General features: G+C 40.8%; 1 long non-coding RNA gene across 1 annotated transcript; it reads right to left on the bottom strand.

The window, feature by feature from the left end:
- Positions 1 to 349: 349 nt before the first annotated feature.
- LOC309374886 lies at positions 350 to 4,708 on the bottom strand. The gene is made up of 3 exons (XR_014170747.1): positions 4,649 to 4,708; positions 3,851 to 3,964; positions 350 to 405 (listed from the first exon to the last, which is right to left on the bottom strand). It is a non-coding gene; the product is annotated as an uncharacterized lncRNA (long non-coding RNA).
- Positions 4,709 to 5,390: the final 682 nt, after the last annotated feature.

Genomic DNA, 5,390 nt, shown 5'->3' with positions numbered 1-5,390 from the left:
GCCAGTACCCCTTCCGTACATGGAAGCTGTTTTGGTACTTTATGGCAGAAAGCACATGGGTTCTGCAGAATAAATCCCCATTTTGAATCCCTTGGCACCTTACAGTTCGTTCTTTGTCAGGAGGGCCCAGAATGCTCCATTTTGTCACACAGATGCAGTCATCTCTCAACCCTTTTGATTCTAGTATGATTTGGACGATCCCTGCGGGGCCACTGTTCCACTTATCATTTCTTACCAATCAAACATACTGTGCTAATATATCATCCTGCATAGTGTGGCACACATTTTACCTGAAAAGGAGTAAAATTGATGTTTGTGTGCAGTGAACTTGACAAGAAAAACCAGCTTACCTCATTGGTAGCCTTAAATGTTAACATCCAGGTTTCATAAATTGAAGGTGGAGTTCTGCTTAAAGAAATGAATAGCAATTATATTCTCAAAGAGAGAGAAAATATATTATTTTGCTGCTTAAAATAAAATTTAAAAATTCAATCTCAACTTGAAAACCTAAGCTTCTATTTCGTATTCTACAGGGTTTCCAAAACATGTTTGTAGTGTGGATATAAGTAATAATGTACACACAGAGACTGATAGACCTAGTAGGGGAACATTTCCAGACAGTAATACTTCAACTGACGTCATATGGGAATTCCTCAAAGAGTAACTATTACTACAAAAATATACTAGTTCAGGTATAGCTTTTTCCAAAGGGGTTTGGGAACTGTAGTTTAGCATGAGCACGGAGAGCTTTTGCTGGAGATCTGTTGCACAGATGACAGTTATCAGGGATCCCTGGGGAGTGTGAACAAATATTGACTCTGATTGAAGGTGTCTGAAGTGTAGATACACCTTTGGATTCAAAGAGCCTCACTTCTGGTTCCATTTCACTTAATTCCACAGATTACAGTGGTACCTCGGGTTACATACGCTTCAGGTTACATACACTTCAGGTTACAGACTCCGCTAACCCAGAAATAGTACCTCGGGTTAAGAACTTTGCTTCAGGATGAGAACAAAAATCGTGCTCCAGTGGCGCAGCAGCAGCGGGAGGCCCCATTAGCTAAAGTGGTGCTTCAGGTTAAGAACAGTTTCAGGTTAAGAACGGACCTCCGAACGAATTAAGTACGTAACCAGAGGTGCCACTGTATACTGGAAGAAGCAAAGACTACTTCAGGTTAAGAACAGTTTCAGGTTAAGAATGGACCTCCAGAACGAATTAAGTTCTTAACCTGAGGTACCACTGTATCTACTGATGTCGATCTATAACCTACTGCTCTTCCCCCCAAAGCTGGTAACAACGTTAAAATAATCAACGTGTGGGAAGACCCATGACTGCATAATTGGCCAGATCAAAATAACAAGCATCAGGGTAGTCATTTCATTGCAGTCGTATTTGTAATTAATCGGGGTGGGGGAGGAGAGTGAAGTTACTTCATTACCATTCCCATGCTGCAAGACAGGACAGATTTACAAATATTTTGTTGACTCCATCGAGTCCAATTGTTGATAGCAACATAGAAGGGGGAAAGCTTAGATCCCCATAAATCTCCACCCAAACAACAGATTCTAATTCTTTTCTAAAAAATATTGTTACTCAATTTTTCCAAAAAATACAAAAATAGTTGGTGGGAACAGGAAAAATAAAACATGCAACAGAATCTAATTAACAGATTCTGAGATTATTCTCCCATATTTTTACCATTCTGAAGAACAGATGATATTATCATAGCCAATACATATGTGCATCATTAAAAGTATATTCATTCAATCCTGCTGAATATCTGATAGAAGATATAATTTTTATTCCCACTTTCTATTTCCCAAGACCCAGCTCTGTAACATGGAATTCTACTCCCACAGTTACTACAACAGCCCCTATTTAAGGCCAGGCACGCCCGGGGACCACCCTCTTTCCCCTTTCCAGCTGAGCAGTTTTCCCATCCCACCCACCCTTTGGGCTTAGCTAGCTATGACCTTGCTATGGACTTCAGTTGCTCACCGCAAGGGGCCTGGTAGGAATTTTTCCAATTTGGCGCACTTCTAGCCTTTTGGTTTTTTCGCCTACCTCGTAGCAAACGTCACAACTTCCGCGGTATTGGCGGTTAGGCATTGGCAGGGGTTAATTGCTATGCAAATGAAGGGGGGAAGGAAGCGCCATCACCTTCCCCCAATGAAAAGGGTAGTCCGGTAGAGGACTCCAGGGGGCATTGCCTTGTCCGAAACCTAGGGAGGTAAGGGCCTCCGGCACGCCCTCGAGCGGTGACACCAGTGGGATCCTAGTTGGCGTACTTCAACAGGACTCCCACGGCTTGTGGATAACCCTTCCCGGTCTCCATGCCAGGTAGTCGATAGGAGCCAATGCCTAAGGCCAATACCTTTCAATTCTGTAATCAATAAAGTTGTGGCCTTTTTATGCCCATTAACCTTAAATAACGTGTCCAGTGTCTTCATTTCACATGGGGGAGGGGACTTGCCACGCAACAGCCCCTCTTGTATCTTAAGGACTGTCACATGGAAGATGGAACAAGACTGCTTTCTCCTGCTCTGGAGGATAGGACCCAAACCAATGGATTCAGGTACGCCATCTGGGGGAGACTGGTCTCTGATATGGTAACCTGTATAAGTGAACAATGTTATTGTTTTTGTCAGTACAGAAATGGGAGTGTGAATGGGCAGGAATGTGAATGGGCTTCTTCACCTGGGGGCTTCTTCACCCTTTTCTCTCAGTCCAGCATAAAATAGCTATGAGCCATGTGGATTCAGCGAATCCATTGTCTTCATGCAAAGAGATATGGTATGTATAATCTTCTTCATGATGACGTTCCTCTGTCCAGACATGAGTTAGAATTTCGTGAGTTAGAATCCCATTGCAGTCACCGTAGTTAGCTCTTAATTCCAACATGTACATGCCCTTTCACAGTCACCTAGGATTAATAGCATTACAATTTGGTTTTCACTGTCAGAAGAGATTATCATTTTGATGATTATCTCTTTTTTAAATAGTTTTTATTAAGTTTCTTGCAAATATGACCCACACTACAAGAAAAAAACAAAAAAAACCCAAAATCACAAATATAAACAAAAAAGAAAACAGGAAAAAAAATTCATGTCAACAAACACCCAGACAATACAAATTAATTGGTTATTCAAACTTCTAACGACATAAACATGGTTTTGACTTCCTCTGAGCCCTCCCATCTGAATTTCCTTGTATTTAAATGTAGCAGCTTTCTAATATCAATATTAGAAATACACAATATTCCAATTAAAATAAAAATTATTAACTTTTCTTAAGCTTCTAAATCTCAGTTATTTTACTAACTCTTAATTTCATCCTAAACCTATTTAGTACTTTCAAGTAATTTCTAATTTTTAATGTTACAGTATTTATTCAAATAGTCTTTAAATTTCTTCCACTCTTCTTGATATTCCTCTTCTCTTCTGGTCATTTTGATGATTATCTGGCTTGGTTCCAACTGGTCAGAGTTGGTTGTGGTTGCAGAAACACAACCACAGGTTCAATTGTTTCTTAAAGGAGGTTCATTAGATGAAGGTGTGTTCATTGTGATTTCTGCTTCTGCTTTTGATCTGTTTCTCTTTTTCCACCTTCAGGGTTCTGCAGTATCTTTTTTTTGCAACGATACACAAACACTCGAAGACGTACAAGCACATTACATTAGTAGCACAGGCTCATCAGATTAAAAATTAAGCAACCGCCACTGCTGCAACTGTCAGAGGCTGTGAAACACCTTTGAATTCCACCATAATTCCACTTGATGTCATCAGCACAGCAACGAGGTGAGTATGTGTATAGGAGACAAAACAAAAACTAATTTAGAACAAAACAAACCTGTTCTCGTGAGCTCAAATTTAATTCTCCATAGGCAGAATGACAGTGCAGTGCACTGCTGGCTCAGCTAATCAAAAGAAAAGATGTCGCATCAATGGCTGAACTTCTGTGGTACTAAATCAAAGAATGAGAGACAGGAGCAACGAAGAAGGTTTGCCTGTGAATGCTCCCCCTCTCCCACCATACATTTATTTTATACTTTTTCTTATTCTCTATTCTTCTATGATACTTTTTAAAAATTGCTAAATCTATTGAATCCAACAGGACATGCTGGTTCACACGTGTAAACATTTTTTTTTTAAAAAAAATGATGCCTATGGTTGGAATAATTTAATTTAAAGCACTTTGTGAGCTCCAGCCAGAAAGCAGTTTAAAAATACTAGGGTTGTACACCGGCTCTGCTCAAATCCCTGATCCCAAACTGAATCAGACTGATTTGGGTAAACATGGGATTAGGCCAAAGGAAGTTAAGGCCGTGCTTCGCAAGACAAAAAAACCCGCAAGACGAAGAGGAATGGATTAATGGAATGGATTAATTTCGTCTTGCGAGGCACCACTGTATCCAGCCAAAAGCAAAAGATGTCAAGACCCTTATTGTTAAAGAACTGTAGACAATGACAAGTGTTACTGCCAGCTTCTGTTGTTGAGATATATTTTCAGCCAACAGGACAGTCCACCTGTCTCTAATGATAATACACAGGGTAAGAATAGGATCTTTCCTTGTTTGAACCCTGGTCTCCCAAGGCCTGCACTACACCGGCTAGATTTAAACTCAAGGCCCACTGCTTGTTCTCTTACCACTACATTGTCTAAGCCTGCTGTGAAGTTTTCTTGTCTTCTGGTCACACAGATCCTCTAATGGTCCTCAGTGGTTAAAATGTCCCTCATACAGCAGATCAGTAAACAGCTGGTGGCAAATTATGCAGATTGGTAGCAGTTGGTTAGCCTGTGACTATATAAAGACTTGCCATGATGAAAAAAGGTAAAGGACCCCTGACAGTTAAGTCCAGTCGCAAACAACTCTGGGGTTGTGGTGCTCATCTCGCTTTACAGGCCAAGGGAGCTGGTGTTTGTCCACAGACAGTTTTTCTGGGTCAAATGACACAAAATGATTGTATGTGGAAGACTGGAATAAACAAACATTGATTCTGTAGTGTAAGCCTCTAGATATACAGTGGTACCTCTGGTTACGTACTTAATTCATTCTAGAGGTTCGTTCTTAACCTGAAACTGTTCTTAACCTGAAGCACCACTTTAGCTAATGGGGCCTCCCACTGCCGCCCAGAAATTTCTGTTTTCATCCTGAAGTAAAGTTCTTAACCCGAGGTACTATTTCTGGGTTACGGAGTCTGTAACCTGCAGCGTATGTAGCCTGAAGCATCTGTAACCCGAGGTACCACTGTACAAGTTCTTCCTTACTATAGTTTGCTCAGCTCAGAGCACTGATATGTCCTGCAAAATGGTCTTATCTTGCTCCTCGGGACATGTTCAACAGCTTGGAGTATGTCAGTGGCAACCTTGCCCACAAAAGATGAGTTTA

Source organism: Podarcis melisellensis, assembly GCF_964234715.1.
Source record: "Podarcis melisellensis genome assembly, chromosome: 7".
In the NCBI taxonomy this organism is placed as follows: domain Eukaryota; kingdom Metazoa; phylum Chordata; class Lepidosauria; order Squamata; family Lacertidae; genus Podarcis; species Podarcis melisellensis.
Note: the sequence above shows the minus strand (reverse complement) of the source record. Positions and strands in the feature narration are given on the sequence as shown.